Source organism: Lynx canadensis, chromosome E3 (genome assembly GCF_007474595.2).
Source record: "Lynx canadensis isolate LIC74 chromosome E3, mLynCan4.pri.v2, whole genome shotgun sequence".
Taxonomy (NCBI): Eukaryota; Metazoa; Chordata; class Mammalia; order Carnivora; family Felidae; genus Lynx; species Lynx canadensis.
Genome location: NC_044318.1, coordinates 38,658,649 through 38,678,777, shown reverse-complemented (window position 1 = coordinate 38,678,777; position 20,129 = coordinate 38,658,649). Strand labels below are relative to the sequence as shown.

At 45.9% G+C, this 20,129-nt stretch overlaps 1 pseudogene; it reads left to right on the top strand.

The window, feature by feature from the left end:
• Window positions 1–464: 464 nt before the first annotated feature.
• LOC115503925 lies at window positions 465–11,403 on the top strand (annotated as a pseudogene).
• The last annotated feature ends 8,726 nt before the right edge of the window (window positions 11,404–20,129 follow it).

Here is a 20,129-nt window from a genome sequence, read left to right as displayed (position 1 = left end):
ATTTATTTTATTTTATTATTTTTTTTAAATGGCATAACATGATAATGAATTGTCTTTTTTTTTTACTTTTTTTTTTAACGTTTATTTATTTTTGAGACAGAGAGAGACAGAGCATGAACGGGGGAGGGGCAGAGAGAGAGGGAGACACAGAATCTGAAACAGGCTCCAGGCTCTGAGCCATCAGCACAGAGCCCGACGTGGGCCTCGAACTCACAAACTGCGAGATCATGACCTGAGCCGAAGTCGGCCGCTTAACCGACTGAGCCACCCAGGCGCCCCTGGGGCCTCTTTTATATAAAGGCACGAATCCCACGTCATCTCACAAGTGTGTTCCCTCTTGGTACCATAACAGTGGGAGCTAGGATTTCAACATAGGAATCCGGGGGATGGGGATACCAACATTCGGTTTGTTGCATGTAGGGACTCACAATAAAGGAATTGGGATTATGGTGGTGGTGGTGACGATGGCGATAATGATCATGGTGGTGGTGGCAGTGAAGAGGGTGATGGTGGCGATGGTGGTGGGGTCGGAGAGAAGTGGAAATCTGCACAATATTTGGAAAGTAAAATGGACCAGCTTTAGTGATTCCTGGCAATCACTTGGAAATGGAGGATGAGGAACAAGGACAAATCAAATTTATCTCGTAGAGTGTCTAGAAATTACTTTAAGCTGCTCTTGGCTTGGTTGAACCTGCAGATATGCATGTGTGGTGTAACAAAGGGCTTCAAATGGTAACAGTCTCCATGTTTGGGATTGCTGTGGTGGATTCGAGGCGGCTGCACGTTTCGACAGTCCTCTTATCAGGAGATGGGGCTTGTTTCCCTTCCCCTGTGATCTGGGCTGGCCTAGGACCGTTTGGACAAACTCGTGGCAGAAGTGATGTGCACACCTTCTCCCACAGCATCTTGTCTCTGAACGCAAGGTGTCAAGAACCTGGTAAGGGATGCTCCATCCGCCTGCCTGGTCCCTGAGGGGTACCGTGAGGCATTGTCTATTTAAATTAGAGGGGATAGAAATTACTCAATATGAGCAGTCCTCCCCCTGGAAGAGATTAAATCCCAGCTAACAGGGAGATGGATGAGAAGCGGAGGGGAAGAATCTGTCAAGCGCTATTCCTCATCCAACCTCAGCTCGTTGGAACGATGGCTCCTCAGTGACTGTTCGGACTGTGAAAGCGTATGCAATTTTAGGAATGTGCGAAATGAGGAAAATAAATCCGTGAGTTCACGTGGCAACTCTTAAAAAGTCTGTGTGGTCCAGTTAGGTTATTTCTGTTACCATTTTCGTTGTACAATGGCATTTCTTCCCGGGATAAAAGCTCATCGAAATGATGTCTTCCTAGGAGCATATATACAAACTTTACGCCCGGCTAATCGTACACCTGATTAAAACTTAAATGCATCAGAACATCCTTCGGAATAATTAAAGACACTTCACCAACAGGGGCACGATGCTAAATGTGTCCAAACACATCTGAGATCAGCAGAGATAGAGCTACGGGGAGGGAGTTAATATGGCATTATGTCATTTCGCAGTAATTTTAAAGAATGCAGAATTTGGCTTTCAAAGGATATGCCTTTTCATTTGGGGTAAAATAAGGTGCACTCTCCAGTCAAAATAAGTGGCCCATTCGTGTGAAGTTAATGTATGAAGCACAATTTATCTCCAGGTTGTTGAAGGGAAAGCAATCATTTAAGGGCCACTGCTGTTCCCTGGGAAGGGAGCGTCCAAGACAGTTTTGATCCATTGATGAGCGCTGTCTAATACGCTCCCCGAGGTACAGTTACCCTAAATCTATTAGACTTTTACAGTCTTCCAGGATGTGCAGTCTGGAGATGCTCCATCACACTGTATTAACTTGACAACGTAATGTACTGCCATCTTTTATTTTCATAGGAAGTACTAGGTTTGACCTTGAAACTCTTAACCACACTTTATAATCTTCAGCCCATCCTGGCAAAGAGGGCCCCCTAAGAAAAATGCCCTGGCGAGAGTTGAGTCCATAAAACCTTGGATTGGAATGACTGAAATGGGGGAGGTTTGGAGAGGTGGGGTACCGGCAGATCTGTCTAGATGCACAGGGGCAAGCGAAGCGAGGACGTGAAGAGTCACGAGAATTGTTAACAGCTGCGGTTTGCTGTGCTCTCGCCCTGTGGCAGGCACCGCGCTTCACAGGCTTTCCTACCTCCTCCTCGTGAGGTTGAACGGAGACTCAGAGAGGTTATGTTGCTTACCCAAGATCACCCAGCTATTAAGTGGCAGAGGCAGAGCTATTAAGAATCAGACTCAGGTCTTTTTGACTCAAAAACCAGAGCTCTTAAGCACGTGCAGTGATGGCTCACTCTGAAACAAAATCTCCGCTTTTGAGAAGTTAAGTCATCTTGGGCCATACTTGTCCATTTGGTGCCTTTGTATACCATTGTCTAGCCCTTCCCTTCCCTTGTCATAAGCTGATAGCTGGGCATTTTCTTCCTGGGTCTTTTCCTAGGAAGACAGAGTCCTTCCCTAGGGGCCCAGGATGGTGTGCTGGATGTGCTAGGTGCATTCGGCTCCAGAGCAGGAAATTGAAAAGGGCCGAAACGGTAGCTCCATGCAAACCTCCGAGATGCTGAGCCCGTTCGGGGACCACACTTTGACTCCCCTGGACCAATGAGTCCACAGGCAAATGCCAGGGGACACGTGAAAGTGCCTGATCTCTGCAGAGAGTACTGCCTTCGGACGGCTGAACTGAGGTTCCAGAGACCAAGTCAAAGGTGAACAGTTCACCAGCTAGCAGCGGACGCAGACGTTGATCGGCAGGGAGGAGCGTTGTACAGATCCATGGTGGATACTCACAAATTTGCTTCTTCCTGCAAGCCATAAAGGCTTTTAATTATTGAAGAATGATCCTTGCGTCTGGCCAATTTATCAGCCTCTGGCAAGAGTAAAAGTCAACCGGCTATGAATCCTATGTGATTACTAATAAGAACGACATAAAATGACACCGGTGCTGAGGAATGTTCTTGGTTGGGCTCCAGCCAAGGCAGTCCTGGATTGGATGACCCCAGGTTAAGATAGTACTGCTTCCTTGGTGGTTCTAAGTGCACGCAGAAGGCAAATGCTCCCGGAAGGCAGGTAATCACAGGGCCGCCAAAGCGTTGGGAAGTAGGCGAAGATGCTTTCCAGTAGGTCCCCAAGTGGCTCCCCGTCCCAGGATCATCCTTGCTCCCTCAGGCAACTGGGGCATGCCTGGAGCCTCCTTTTTTCATTTAAAAAAATTTTAACGTTTATTTACTTATTAAATATAATTTATTGTCAAATTGGTTTCCATACAACACCCAGTGCTCATCCCAACAGGTGCTCTCCTCAATGCCCATCACCCACTTTCCCCTCTCCCCCACCCCCCATCCCATTTGTTCTCTGTATTTAAGAGTCTCTTACGGTTTGCCTCCCTCCCTCTCTGTAACATTTTTCCCCCTTCCCCTCCCCCATGGTCTTCTGTTCTCAGGACCCACATATGAGTGAAAACATATGGTATCCCCCTTTCTCTGCCTGACTTACTTCATTAGCATAATACCCTCCAGTTCCATCCACGTTGCTGCAAATGGCCGGATTTGGTTCTTTCTCATTGCCAAGCAGTATTCCATTGTACATATAGACCACATTTTCTTTATCCATTCATCAGTTGATGGACATTTATGGAGCCTTCTTTTTTTTTTTTTTTTTAATTTTTTTTCAACGTTTTTTATTTATTTTTGGGACAGAGAGAGACAGAGCATGAACGGGGGAGGGCCAGAGAGAGAGGGAGACACAGAATCGGAAACAGGCTCCAGGCTCCGAGCCATCAGCCCAGAGCCCGACGCGGGGCTCGAACTCACGGACCGCGAGATCGTGACCTGGCTGAAGTCGGACGCTTAACCGACTGCGCCACCCAGGCGCCCCTGGAGCCTTCTTTTAAAAAGAAATGTTTCATTTATTTTTGAGAGACAGCAGAAGTGGGGAAGGTACGGGGGTTGCAGAGGATCCAAAGCAGGGAGCCAGAAGCGAGCCCATGACAGCATGGGAGCCCATGACAGCAGCGAGCCCATGTGTGGCTCAAACTCACGAACCGTGAGATCATGACCTGGGCCGAGGTCGGCCACTTGACTGACGGAGTCACCCAGGCTCAGTCCCCCCACCCTCCTTCTGGAGCCTCCTCCATGCACCTCTTTACTCTGGGGCCCAGGCCACTCTGCAGAGGTCCACAGCTGGGAGCCAGCATGCCTAGGCTCGAGAGACATGATAACAGCCCAGATGTCCACCAACAGATGGATGGACAAACGAATTATGGTATATCCATACAATACAAAAATCATTTATCCATAACAAAAAAACCAGAATGCTGGGGCGCCTGGATAGCTCAGTTGATTGAGCAGCAACCAACTTTAGCTCAGGTCATGATCTCACGGTCTGTGAGTCCATGAGTTCGAGACTTGCGTCAGGCTCTGTGCTGACAGCTCAGAGCCTGGAGCCTGCTTTGAGTTCTGTGTCTCCCTCTCTCTCTACACCCCTCCCGCTCACATTCTGTCTCTCTCTCTCTCCAAAAATAAACATGAAATATTTTTTTAACAAAATTAAAAAAAAAAAGAACGAAGTTCTGATAGACGATACTTTGTGGATGAACCTCAAAAACATGATGCCGAGTAGAAGATGTCAATGCAAAAGGTCACATGTTGTAGAATTCCATCTTATAAGAAATGTGCAGTTTAGGTAAATCCCTGGAACCAGAAAGCAGAGGGCGGGGACAGTGAGGAGTAACTGCTCAGGGTCTCCTTTCCGGGGGGTGAAAATGCCTCGGAATTAGGTAGAGGTGGAAGCTGGATGCCTAGTAAATGCCACTGAATTATTCCCTTTACAACGGTTCCTGTATGTCATGTGAGTTTCACTGTGATAGGAAAATAAATAAAATAAATGCAAAAACAAATCAGATCACAAGACCCCGTTAAACAAGCTGGGGAAGGCCTCGCAACCCAGTGACGGCCGATGAGACACCTTGGTTCATGTCCAAGACAAGGCCAAGTTCTAGGAATGCCGTTGCATTCCTGGCTAAAGTTCAGAGAGCCTCTTGCCTCGGCTCCCTATTTCCCCCTCCCTTGAACACAGATGCTCCATCTAGAACCCCAGGGCCATCTTGCCGTGACGGGGCTCCCAGGGCAAGGGAATGTCCGCGGGACCATGGAGAGGCCGGCCCTGACTCCGAGTGGCTGCTGAGTCAACACCAGTAACAGCCCATCTCTTGTCTTTTTGTCATTAAGAAGAATCAATTTTCATTTGCTTAAGGCACTCCTAAAGAACAGCAGAAGCCATCCTCTGCGGAGATTTGGCTGTGGGGCCCTCAAGAAACTCGAGGGGAGCCTGGGTGGCGCAGTCGGTTAAGCTTCCGACTCTTGATCTCTGCTCAGGTCATGATCTTGTGGTTCATGGGATCAAGTCCTGCCTTGGGCTCTGTGCTGATGGTGCAGAACCTGCTTGGGATTCTGCCTCTCCTTCTCTCTGCCCCTCCTCCACTTGTGCGCGCGCGCGCTCTCTCTCTCTCTCTCTCTCTCTCAAAATAAAATAAATAAACATAAAATAATTTTTAAAAAGTTAAAAAAAAAAAGAGGAAACTCAAAATAAGGCGGGAGTTGGATATAATCCAACATCACGTGGTGACCACCAGGCAGAGGAATGATAAAGAAGCTGCCTGGGCAGAGTGAGTCTCAGAGAAAAGACCCCGTGAGGCCCACGCAGGAAACCGATCCCCCATCACAGTGTTGCTAGAGTGCAAGGCAAATCAGATAAAGGACAAAAAAGTTAGCATACATATTTGCAATCTTTCAAACACCTTCCTGCTGGCCTTGCCCTGCTGAGCTGTGCGGGGAGGGGACAGGCCCCGAGGTCAAAGGCCAGAGGTGATCACTTTCCTCTACTAGACGAAGGATGGGGCGGGGTTGGGGGTGGGGTTGCAGGAAGGAGGGAACAAAGGACTGGCATTAAAGAATTAATGAAGGAGAGAAGAGGATGGGGGGGGAACAGCTCCCGGAAGAACCAGGGCTTTGAGGTGAGAAGCATGGAAAGTGGGTTTTTAGGACATCCCTCTGTGTGTGAAGGCCCTTCCGTGGGAAATTGTCAGTAAAGACTATCATTAGAGTTCAGTCCTTCGGGGGGTTGGGCTTTCTGCTGGTTGTACTACTGGCTGTGGGAGTCTCAGTCTCCTTTAAGGTAGGGGAAAAAAAAGCCGGTTTCCTTTGGGTGACAGCGAGGGATAAGGCAGGGGGATGGAGAAGTGGGGGTGGATAGATGGAGGGCCAGGCTGCAGAACATCCCTGGGGTCTGGGACTTCATCCCGCAGGCAGAGGGCAACTTTTGGATGGCGGACAAATTGTTTAGCTTCCCTAAAGCTCGGTTACGTCTATAGACCGGAAATCATAATGGTACCTGTGCTATAGATTTGTCACGGGTGTTACACAAAACCACACATGAAAATAGACCTAACAAATTTCTGAGCACAGAGTAGGCTCTTAATTAACCATCCCTGAATCTGGATCTTCCTTTGCACGTCCAAACTGATCTGCCCCGTGTCCGATTCATGGAGGACAGACCCTCTCTCTACAGCTAATCCACAATTTGCACCCCAGCCCCCCAGCGACATGCGCTTTGTGATAATTCTGTGGTTCACAGCGGACTTCACTCCTTGATCCAAAGGAGGGACAAGGTGGGCATTTCTGTGGGAAGTAGACACACGGTCTGCTTCATTACAAGGCTCTGAGCCTCGAGCCGGTTCTAGCTGCTGATCAAGATCAAGGCCTGAAATGAGGGACACAGACAAAAAGAATTACAAACATGTATTACACGTTTACTCCATGTGCCTCTGGGAAGTATCCCCCTTAACCTTCACAGTGGCCCTGTGGCATAGCTACGTATACTTGCTCCTCTTTACTGATGAAGAAAGAGCCCAGAGAGGTAAGGTGCTTTGCCTCAGGCCACACAGCTAGGGAGCAGCGGGTCTAGGTCTTGAACCCAGACTGTTCGCCATTAGTCTGAGCTCTTGACTCTGAAGACATGCCATGTCTCTGGGGAAAGCCGAGAAATCCTGGTGGAGGAGTGAAAATCCAAAAGTACATGAAACAGAGCCATAAGCCGGGGCACCTGGGTGGCCTAGTTGGCTAGGCATTTGGCTTTTGATTTCGGCTCAGGTCATGATCTCACGGTTCAAGAGTTCAAGCCCCTCAGCAGGCTCTGTGTGGATGATGTAGAGCCTGCTGGGGGTTCTTTATTCCTCTTTGTCTCTGCCCCTCACCCTCCCTCTCTCTCAGAATAAACGTTAACACACACACACACACACACACACACACATAATCATAAACTTACCTTGTAGGTCCAGATGATTAGATTCTATATAGTTTGCCTTAAAAAAAAAAAAAAAGGTATTTATATGTTCATTCTCATATATCCCATTCTGTTCCAATAAATTAACTGTGCTCAGCTTTGCACAGAAGCGGGGAACTGCCCCAAATCAGATGGCTCCGTGCACAGGCTGTTTCTTGCAGGATCATTCCTAGAGGGGATTCCTGCAGCCAAATGACACCAAGTGTGACCATCGCAGAGCACAAACAGGATTAAAAGGAAAACATCTGTGTTTTGCAAGGCTGCACTAACACAAGACAAACAAGCTATGTTTATACCCAAACGCTCAGTGGCTTTTGCTGCAGAGAGGGCTGGTGACCGTCTGGACAGGACGTTGATTAGAAGAGAGCCAGAGAATGTACTGATGCCCGCACCTGAGTTCTTCGGGTGGCCTGGGGCCCGAAGACACGTGTGATTCCATCGTGTCAGGGTGACTGGTAGACCATCCTCTGTGGCGGTGTTGTTGTTAAAGTCAGTGAGTCGTTGTTACGCTTCCCTCCTGGGATGAAGTCTTGGGAATTTTAGAGTAACTTCACACATGCACTCCTATTTTATTAACACTTCTCAGATGCCATGCAGGGCTCTGAACTTCAAACAAAGCTGGCTGGGATTTGATCCTCCGAAGAGAAGAAGAGACTCCATCAAGATGCCCACATGCCTGAAGCTATTTGTTGGATCCCAAAAAAAGGTCTCATTTTGTGTGTTGGGGGGGGGGGAGGGGAAGGAAACTTAATTAGCAGTGAATGAAGCAACTCTCAGAACATATGGTTTCAGGTTGTGCCAAGATTCGTGGCCAATTTATTACTTTATTATTATTGTTGTTGTTAATCTTTACTTGAAAGATGTGTAAAGCCACTCAGTAAATCCCTTTCTGGAGGACACCGAAGTTGGAGGATGGCAAGAAAGACAGATCGCAGATCAGAGCGAAAGCGTTTTTGTCGTACATCGACATTAAAGGGTAAAGTTTGTTCCATAATGGCTTTTTTTTTCTTCCTTAACAAAGAAATAGCACTCTCCTTTGTTTGGGAAACCTACTTTGATGCCTTCAAGAATAATTTGCTTTTTTCTGATTCCTAGTTTGTTCATCTCCTTTGGCAACTGTGTACTTCCTGCATCTGAACCAATATTTGGAAGGGACGTTTTTTTCTGTTTATATAACTTCCATGTTTCAGAGAAGACGTCACGGCTGAAAGAGAGGCAGTTTGAGAAAAGGTCTGTTCTCTGTTCTCCACAAGCCAAGGGAAACATGTTTTTAAAATCTTGCTAACACGTTAGCTTTGGCATCTTTAAAACTCGTTTTTCTCCACTCTTTTTGTGTCTTTCGAACTTGGCTGTCAGTGAGTGGTGAGGTCTTGCGAGTGTCCAGAGGCAGAGATATGCACTGTAGCCCCATCACCAACTGGCAGAGGGCGTCGGTTACAAGATTATTGCCCTCGTTCAATTAAGGGGGCGGATTGAGCAGGACTGGGAGCCATCTGTGCCTATGGAAACTGTCTGGAGTTGGGACCACACATCCACGAGAGCAACATTCAATTGCAAATTGTTAGAATTGACCAGAAAGTAGAGAAACGCAATAGCACGTCTCTTGCCACACTGCCTCCCGCGTGGTGAGCTCCGTTGTAGGGCTGACAAATAGATGTAGGGCTTTATGAATGACCCTTTTACTCTGTTGACACACAGGTGACCCCTGTGTCCTCTAAATGGTGCAGGCCAGACATCTTTTCTGAGTCCTAATAGTCCCTTCCCTTTCATAAATGGCCAAATCGAAGCACATTAGCGCTCTCAGGGGGCCAACTCTTTAAATGCCTCCTGTACAATGGGCCTCAGAGGCCCCCAACTCCTTCCTAAATGCGCCTTACCACGAATCCCGGTGCACTTCCTCACACTCAGGCATCAGCTGGCTCTGCTGCACGTCCTTGCTGAGGCCACAGCAGCAACTGCTGAATATTTTATTAGTCACTGTGACCATCCATGCAGTCTGCACCTGGATGTCATCTTTCCTATTGTGACACCCTTTTCCCTTAAAGGAGCCACTGGTGATGATGCAGTACAGTCTGTTTAGAAACAAGGTTTCAACCAGGCTCCATGTTAAGCTGGACAACATTATCCTTTCTGGGAAGAGGTCTTTGAAGGTTTGTGCAGACTTGGTAAAAGGGAACCCTCCAGGGAGGGCCTTGGTTTCATGAAAGTCCCCTCTCTGTCCCCAACTCCCTTGCAGCTAACCCCAGGGGAGAAACTTTAAAAAAGAAAATGAAGACCTAGAAGACTCCAAAGGTTGCTTTTTCAAAAGGCTCTAGTTTCCAAGAGTACTATTTTTATTCTTTGGTTTTAGAACTTGGGTGAATTCATTTATTCATCAACAAATGTTTATTTAATTCTTACTATGTCAGGCACTAGGCAAGTCAGTGGAACTCAACCCTGGACAGTAAGACGCCCACCTTGCCCTCAGAGAACAGAAAGTCCAGTGAGGGATTCATTCATTCATACATTCATTCATTCAGTACTATTTATTGAGTGCTTACTATGTGCCTGGCATTGTTCTAGAGACCAGGACACACAGTAGTGGACAAAACAAACAAAAGTCATTCTGGTGGGAGATGGGAATTTTTCAGATAATTACATAATGTATATAATTATAAAATGTAATAAGTACAGCAAAGAAAACCTTCTTAAAAACACCTTCCCTGGATTCTATACCCAGCTAAACTATCATTCAGTAGTCAAGGCAAAGCAGAGATATTTTCAGATATACAACAAATAAGAGACTATATTACCGCCAGATACTCAATGTCAGAGGTAAGTGGACAAGGAAGAAAGGCATGAAAAACAAGAAACGACACAAAAATTCATGAAATATACTGGCAAATGCAATGAACTATTGCTTATGTTAAAATGCTACTTTTTTTGTCTTAACAGAGAAAAAAATTACAATTCATGAAAATGAGTGAAATTGAAAAGCAGGATAAAGGAGAAATAATATTACAAAATAACAAAAACTGGCTTTTAAATCAAACAAATAAAATAGACAAGCCTTTAGCGAGATTTAAAAATGGATGGAACCTTTCAGTCCACCCACAGAGGGTTCCATACGGTATTGTTCTGCATTCCTGTCAGAACTTAAAAGGAAACCGTCACAAGATCCAGAGCCCTTGATGTCCTGCAAATGAAGGAGGAGGATGTCCTCAAATTCTTTGCAGCAGGAACCCACTTAGGTGGCATCAACCTTGACTTCCAAATGGAACAGTACATCTACAAAGGAAAAGTGATGGTGTCTACAACGTAAATCTGAAGAGAACCTGAGAGAATTTTCTGCTGGCAGCTGGTGCCATTGTTGCCACTGAAAACCCGGTTGATGTCAGTGTCATATCATCCAGGGGTACTGGCCAGTGAGCTGGGCTGCAGTGTCCCCTGCTACTGGAGCCACTCCTATTGCCAGCCACTTCACTCCTGGAACCTTTGCTAATCGCATCCAGACAACCTTCTGGGAGCCAAGATCCTCTGGTGGTTACTGATCCCAGTGCTGACCACCAGCCTCTCACGGAAGCATCTTATGTTAACCTGTCTACCATCGCTCTGTGTAACAAAGACTCTGCTCTGCGCTGTGCGGAGATCGCCATCCCTTGCAACAACAAGGGAGCGTGCTCAGTAGGTCTGATGTGGTGGATGCTGGCCCCAGGAAGTTCTGCGCATGCATGGCGCCATTTCCGGTGAACACCCATGGGAGGTCATATTTGATCTCTACTTCTGCAGAGATCCTGAAGACATTGAAAAGGAAGAGCAGGCTGCTACTGAAAAAGGCTGCGACCAAAGAGGAACATCAGGGTGAATGGGCTTCACCAGCTCCTGAGTTCACTGCTCCTCAACCTGAAGTCATAGACTCATCAGAAGGTGGGCAGGTGCCCTATGGCAGCTCCCTACTGAAGGCTGGAGTGCTCAGGTCTGCAGCTCCCACCGCTCAGGCCACTGAATGGGTAGGAACAACCGGTGAGTGGTTTTAAGCTGTTCTTCCAGAAAGGCAAACAAAATGGAAATAAGGTTGGCAGAAATTAAACAGTTTCTAAAAGAAAAAAAAATGAGGGAAAAAAGGTAAATCAACAATGATAGAAATAGACACAAATGGACATACAGTTGAAATTTTTTTTAAATTGGAATAAAAGAAAAGAAAAGAAGGCAGGTATAATGAACAACTTTATGTCAACAAACTTGAAAACTTAGATAAAGTGAATGATTTTCTAGAAAAATATAGACTTCCAACAATGACTCAAGAAGGCTTTAAAACTCCTAAATACACCAACAACCATTAAAGAAATTGAGCCAGCAATGGAAAATACCCTCGACATGAATCCCACACTCCCACCCCCAAACACACAGACAAAAGGTGCTGATTCTGTTTTACAGATGAGTTCTTACAAAACTTCATTGAATAGAGAGAGCCCCATCTTATAAAAGCTATTATAGAGACTGGAAAAAGCGGGAAAACTATAAATTTAACATAATTACGATGGCGAAACCAAATTCTCACGATGCCACAAAGAGGGTTCAAGCCGGTGCCCTGCTTGCTGGCCTGTAAAGGGAGGTGTCGGTTACCTTGCACGGAGAAAGAGTCAGGAAAAGAAAGCGAGGTTATCACTGGTCATCCTTCACATTAAGCCATGTGTTCAATTGAGAACTTTGTTTACTGCACAAAGACCAAGATGTCTCACATGAGACTTGGGTGACACCATTTCAGAAGCTGGAGTTACAAAGCTGAGGTTTGCCAATCCACTGTGGTCCATTTAAATGCAATTGCTAGAGGGGCGCCTGGGTGGCGCAGTCGGTTGAGCGTCCGACTTCAGCCAGGTCACGATCTCGCGGTCCGTGAGTTCGAGCCCCACGTCAGGCTCTGGGCTGATGGCTCAGAGCCTGGAGCCTGTTTCCGATTCTGTGTCTCCCTCTCTCTCTGCCCCTCCCCCATTCATGCTCTGTCTCTCTCTGTCAAAAATAAATAATCGTTGAAAAAAAATTAAATGCAATTGCTAGAAATATCACTTCATCAGAAATGAGGAACTTGGATGATTGCCAGACCAAGTGGGATGCCAGATCAACAGGTTGAAAACCATGACTGTCCTGAGCAAATCAGGAAATTTAGATCCTCTGCTGATAAGAGATCAGCAATATTCTGGATGTAAAATCAAAATGCAAATCCAGTAGCATTCCTCTAGAACGATAGAAACCAGGTAGAAAACGTAATATAAGGAAAAGACACACAAGCATGATAGAAGAAAACTACAACAACAACCAAAAGTATTTAGACCAATTGTGAACATACCAAATTTTTAAAAACTTTATGAAGAAAAGTATGAAACAAGACCAGAGGTGTTTTGTTTTATTTTGTTTTAATGCATGGATCAATCACATACAAGCTTTAGGAATTTTCAGTTTAATAAAGGTACGGATTCTCGTCCAATTAATTTACAAACTGAATTCAATCCCAAAAGGATTTCTCAAGGAATTTCCCAAGCCAAGGTTTAAGATGGTTCCTGGAGCCCCAGCTATAAAATCCACATTCCAAGGAACAAGAAGAGGGAAAGAGAAGAGGAAGAAAAGGGCATGTCACAATCCGACCCTCTTTGGTCCCACCCAGGAATCCCTGCTTATTTTATTGTGGCCAGAATATAGATGTAGCCACATCTGGGAACAAGAAAGGTGACGAAAGGTGTCTTTTCAACTGGCCGTGTTGCTACTCTGAATAACGTGAGGTCTGTTGCTGAGGAAGGGGGAGGGGGTTTGGGAAGCAACCAGCAGTCTTTGCCATCAACGTAAATGTCTATCTTTAGGAGAAGGGAGAAATAACTTGCAATTACATTCACAGCAGAGTACTACATAGTGGTTAAAATGAGGACAACAGAGGCACGTGGATCCATATAGCTAAGCTTCAAAACAAAAATCTCTTGCTTGAAAAAGAAACTTGCAAAATGAGTCACACTGTATGATACCATTTATATAAAGTTTAAAAGCCTACAAAACAACCCCGTGTATCTTTTATGGCTACACAGAATACTTATGTCGGGAGGATGTAAAAACATGAATGGGTATGAAAAACATTGAATGCAGGATGGTGATTATCCCGTGGAGAGGGAAGGCGGGCAATGGGATCAGAAACAGATACATCAAGGATTTCAGTTGTCCCGATGATGCTTTATTTCTCCAAAAATAAAAAATAAAAGAGATCTGAAGGAAAATATTTTTAAAGTTAAATCATGAGTACTCAGAGTTTAAGCTATCGTTCCCTATACATTTCTATATGTTTGACATTTTTCATAGTTTATGGGAGAGAGAAGCCTTGAAAAGCCATAACTAACGAGGTGTAACTTACATATAGTGAATTCACACATCTCAAGTGTACAACTTGATAAATCTTTACAAAGCACATAACTCCAGAGCATGATATAGAAGCCAGCACTGCAGAAGCTTCTCTTGAGTCACCTCTCGATGATAGCGTTCACAAAGAATAACCACCATTGCGACTTCCATCACCATAAATGAATTGTGTTTGTTTCTGACTATTGTACGAAGGAGCCATGCAGCCTCCTACGGCATATTCTCTTTAATGACTGGTTTCATTGTCCCCATAGCATGTCACTGTGGTTCATCCTGAGGGGCTGTCTTCTCCACCACTGTGGTGCTGACCCAGTTGGAAGGCAGGGGCTCCACACTCAACGTTGAGAAGAGTGTCTTTTTCTTCCTGAGCCCTGCAAAGCAGTGGGGAGGGAGCTGAATTTTGGATGGTTTTCAGAATCCTCTACCGGAGGCTGTTGAGGGAGCTGATGTCCCGCCCACGGTGTAGGTGGCTTTGACAATGCTCCCCAACTCCCTCCTGACCCTCAGTCTCCCATTTCCCTCGCCTGATGTCTGCTTTAAATAAAGTAACAACCAAGTGTCAGGGACTGCGGAGAGGCTTGGGACAGCCTTCCCGCCTCAGCCCTCAGACAGCTCACCAGGGGTGTAAAAATAATTAAAGTTGCAAAGGGAGATGTAGGTATTATTTTTAGACATGTGTCCCAGGTTTGTCTCTCTTCGGTGCCCTGTTCCAGTCCCTCGCCGGGTGCCGGTGTTTTTAAAAGTTAACTCCTTCATGTTGGGTTTGCCAAAAAATGTTACCTTATGGAGCAAAATGCCGAGATGTGATATGTTCCCGACGCACGCTGGTGGGTCCTGCAGCTGGGCGAGGAGGAGGCGGGCACTCTGGAGTCTCCTAACGTGTGCTCTGTTCCCCGGGTGTTGAGTGAGGGTGAGCTGTGCTCCCTCCACCCGCTCCCTGATGTGTGGAGGCTGCAAGGCGGACCCTTGTTCCAGGGCAGCCGAATGCTCCCACTGGCTGTTTCCTGGAATCCATCATTGAAAGTAAAGGACTGATGGAAGTCTGTGGTCCAAACTACAAGAATAAGAGAGAGTGGCGTGAAACACACGCCCGTTATGCAGAGCACAGTGCAATTCGACATCTGTTTCAAATGAGTCATTTCCGCCTCCATGTTATCACTTTGTTATGTCCGCAGTGGTGAGGCTCATCAGAGTTACGTGTATTTCCATCGGTTTCCCTGGAAAGATGGATTGCCAAAGATGAAGGTCTGAATTTGACCGCCAGAACCCATGGTCCACACGTCTGGGCCCCATTCCCTACCTACTTAGAGAACCTATGTCACAATGGCTTTGTTTTTGCATAAACAAGAGGATGACACTAATTATCCAGGTCAAATAGGACACGCAAAGCTCAGAAAAGGCATCTGGTGAGGACACCATTCATAGTCACGCTGCGAGTGGCAAATGAGGAACCGTGATGGGCAGCTTTGTTGCCTTAGTGAAGCTGATTCACTATCCATCGCAAAGGAGGTATTTTGCTTATTTCAGCAAGGAAGCGGAAACGTGGTAGAGTGCAATCCCACTTCGGTGGAATCCCAAGTGGACGGTGTCCGTGTGCTTGTGATTCCCCTTCGATCCGAGAAGGAAGAAAGAATCACGACTCTGGAGAAAGGAATAATGGAAGATCAGCAAGGTGCTGATGAGATGCCAGCTGAATTATAGACAGTCTGTCCAGGGAGGGGGGAGGCGGTGTACTTGAGAATTCAGCCAAGGAGAACAGTGGAAACCAATAAATTATTTTGGCTGCCAAGAATAAAAACGTGTTGGGGGAAGAGGCACAGAACAAGTCACTGGGAAGGAAGGGAAGGAGTGTTGAGCGAGATTTCGATGTGGTGCCAGAGCCTCTCAAGTTGTGGGAAGACAGCTGGTGCAGTGGCTGCTGCCCTAATCCTCTGTCTGCAGCTCCCTGGGGCCACACAGTGTGGCTTAGCTTTCCCCTTTGCTACCTGCAGTGAGAGGAGAAATGTTCCTTGTTAAAATCTGAGCCACTCGTACGTTTATCAAATCCTGGATCTTCCAGGGTGCCCACACTGGGGATTAGCAAACAACTAAATGCCGTTAATCCCAAAAAAAAAAAAAAAAAAAAAAAAAACCCAAAAAACAAAAAACAATCAAAAAACAAAAAACAAAAAGCCTCTGAAGGATGCAGGAGCACCTTTGCACAGTTCTCTCGGAGCCAAAGTCCATGGACTTTCAATCTTGTCGAAATCACGACTAATTAATACCTTCTCACTTCCCACTGAAAGAAAAACAATTTACAATTAAGTCAGGCGGCCTACGCAAAATCACTCTAACACCTTCTATGTATGTTTTGAAACGTGCTCTCACATTTCATGATCCGTTTATTTTACAAGATGAGTAAACGGCACACAATTACGGTGATAATATGGCTGAGGTGTGCGGTTTTTATCTCTTTGCAGTAAATTGTGGTTGTTCAAGCCTTCACAGTAACATTTGTATCCCTTTTTCAATTTCTTCCTATCGCTTGACAATAAATATGAGTTTTTTGTTTTAAAAAAATGTTGGCTTACTGTAATCGTAACACCTATTCAGATAGCACTGTAATTTAAAAAAAAATTCTTGGTAGGCACAACTCAACGAAATTAATTACACTAACCAAGATATTCTAGGGTATGTGCCTCTGAAAATATAATATTAAATATATTAGCTTTGTTGTGTGTCATTTTTCTCTGCCTAGGCAAAAAGTACTGTCTGGATAATTGAGCAGGCAATTTTGCTTTTGAACGATACTATCAAAGGACACAAGGATTTAATTTCAGATTTTTTTTTTCATTAGAAGACTACATTCCACATATAATTCTCAGCGCTGGATCAGGGCTGACGCGCTTCAGAGATTCATGAGCAGCTGGAATGAACATCAAAAATCAAAGCCAGGGCGGTGGGGAGAGCTGGACCACGGAGGGTTTCTTGGCATCTTAGACCTGGTCTCTTTATTGCTCATTCCCTCTGAAATGTCCTCAGTCTACCTTTGCCAGAGGCATTCTCAGATGTGAGTAAAGGGAGCCTGGTAGGCTGTTTGTAGGGTCCAAAAGGATTAAGATTTGAAGGTGACAGCCCCTGTTAGGATAATCTCCCTCAAAACTCTCTGAACAGTTGAGGGTAATATCCTTATACTTTTTGCCTGTTGGCTCTCTCCTGGGGGAAGTCTCAAATGTTCTCGAAAAAAGAGTCTCAAGAAAATAGGCAATCTTACCTTTGCGGAGTACGGCAGGAAACCATGGTAATGTCACAGCGAGCCTTCCACCACAGTGACATGGGTGGCCTCCCATTAATTAGGTTAGGGAAATGCAGAACTAAATTGCCATTTGGGGAGAGTAAAATGAAATCCTCTTTTTTTTTTTTTTTCATGCCTCCTGAATTTTGAACGCACCCAATACGGCCACAGCCAAAGGCACCCTTAAAGACCCTCTGACATTTTAAGAAATCTAGGGGTTGACTTTACCCTAAAGCCCTCCTCCCGTGTCCCCACACTATCACACCAACTCTACGGAGAGAGATGCAAACCTAAATGGTCATTTATATGACAGTAACGACAAGTAAGCTCTGCCAATAGCACTCTGCCTTTTGCAAAGTGGCTTTGCAGGTAGCAGCCCATTTGTTTGTGAACTCAAGATCCCTCGGACCTGACGGTGGTGGGGGCAGATGGGCGGAAGGCATGTGGGCTTTGATTTATTTTTCCAAATCATAATAGGAATCAGAGCAAAGGGAGATGCGATCATTATGCTTTGTAGAACGCCCTCTGCCCCTCTCTCTTCTTGTCCATGAACTCCAAATCTGTATTGAGCTCCATGGACCCTCATCACATTTTATTTGGGTGCTATTCTTCATATGCTTTCTATAGCAGTTCATAAGGCGTCCTTAGAATGGCAGGAGGTGACCACTCCCTGCTTCTCTGGGGATCACTCGTTCTGAAATGTGACTCTCTCATTCTTCTCCAATCATCAGGACTGATGGGGGAGTAGGTTGAGGCTGCAAAGCCAGCACAGCTGTTTTGTGACTCATGGGAATATCATATTTAGCATGTTTTCCCCAGTGAAATGTATTTATTTAGATGACACATAATACTGTTTAAAAGCCAACCCTCCTTCGCTCTCGCACTCAGCCTTATGGAAGAAAACAGAGGAGTGAAAAAGGCAGAATGAGCTCATTTGGGAGAGCCAGCTGGTCGGAGAGTTCTCTCGGGCCATTCATGCAATGAGCTCACGCTGGAAATCTAAACAACAGGGAAATTGACACTGGGTACTGAACTACAGGGCACAAGAAATAGGAAGTAGCTTGTAGACAGCTCTTCCTTAAGGATTTGTGGCTCACAAATCTTTCCACTGGGGCCGGGAGATCACTGATTACACACAAGCATTCTGGAGAGAATAACATGGCCATCTACCACTTGAGTTGATAGGGCATCTCGGGAAGTGATAGCAACATTATGGCTTTTATCCTCTCTGTAGGTCAGCCTCTGGAAGGTAACAAGACCATTAGCACTTGAACAAGCCAGATGGCCCACTCAGCAGATAGCAGGCTCCCTCCTTGACCCAGTCCCCCAGTTCAGCTGTTCCCAGACTTGGCATCACTGCGCCTTGCCGAGCTAGAGCTCAGAACATCTCCCAAACACAGGGAGTTAGGAGGGGAAGTGTGTAAATGAAGACAATGTGTCAGTGATGGACAGCCTTCCCTCCCCCGCTTTCTCGTTGTTCTCAGTGATGTCTGGAGCACGGTGACTTTGCTGAAGCAGCATTCTGGGGGCAATCTCCAAGGGCTCCCATTTTATGAAGTTTATCACCTTGAACTTGCTCACATTTGATCTCATTTCCCTCCTTCCTGCCCACCTGCACAGAGTCTTAAGATCTTCCTGTCTCCCTGTCATCAATTTCCCATCCCTGTCCTTTTATCTGCTAACCCTGAGCTTTCTGTGTACCTGCCCCCCACTTCCTTCAGCTCTTGTGAAAGAATATTAAATAAAACTGGGGCTGGCACTGATCTTTCGGGAGTCTTGCTCTTTGCACCTCCCTTTGGAGAACTGCCTCTGTCCCCTTATCATTAATGTTTGTTCCTTGCTCCCTATCATTCCCCAACTGTGTCAAACAACCCTCATGTCCGTTGGTCAGTGGCTCAATTATTTCAAAAGGCCTTTAGTGAATAAAACTCATTGAAATCTTGTGAGTAGGTGTTTTTCAAACCTTCTGTGGCTGTGAACCTCTTAGTTACTCCTCTCTTGTGCCATTGCCAGATACCTAGAAGGGTGTGAATGGGTAGATCAAGACTAGAGAAGGTACCCAATCAGTGAATATCTGGTTATCAATAACAACAAGGAGCCCAGGGAACAGTGCAACACAGAAAACAGCCCTTGCCTGCCTGGATTGCTTTCAGTCCTTATAGAATCAACCTCAGATATAGGCTAAAGGGGAGCCCTCTTTTCCCAGGCCACCCTCCAGCCTCCCCTTTCAACTCAGTCTCCACTGCAGGGTCCTGTATCCAGCCTCTGGCTCCCTGCACAGTCAAATCCAGGGAAACTGCTGCTCTTTGTTCTATCTTGGAGGGCAGAGGAGAGCATCACAATTTTCTGTGGGTAGAGTGATAAAGATGATGATGATGGGGGCACTTGGTGGCTCAGTTGGTTAGGCATCCAACTTCAGCTCGGGTCATGATTTCACGGCTCTTGGGTTTGAGCCCTGCATTGGGCTCTGCTGACAGCTCAGAGCCTGGAGCCTGCTTCAGATTCTGTGTCTCCCTTTCTCTCTGCCCCTCCCCTGCTCATGCTCTCTCTCTCTCTCTCTCTCTCTCTCTCTCTCAAAAATAAATAAACATTAAAAATAAATAAATAAACTACATTAAAAAAGATGATGATGATGGTGGTGAAGATGATGGTGATATGGATGACACTGGTGATGGTGATGAAGACGATGGTGGTGATGGTGATGATGGTGATAATAAAATGATAGTGGTGGTGGTGGTGATTATGGTGGTGGGGATAGTGGTTGTGATGGTGGTGGTGGTGATAATGATGGTGGTGGCAGTGATGGTGGTGGTGATGATGATAAAGATAATGGTAGTGGTGATGATGGTGATGGTGGTGGTTGTGATGGTGATGAAGGTGATGATGGTGGTGATGATAAGGATTGTGGTGCTGGTGATGATGACGGTGGTGATGATCGTGATGATGATGGTGGTGGTGATAATGACATTGAAGATAATGGTGATGGTTGTGATGGTGGTGGTGATGATGAAGATAATGAAGATGATGGTGATGATGGTGATGGTGATGATGATGGAGGTGGGGGTGATGATGGTGGTGGTGGTGATGATA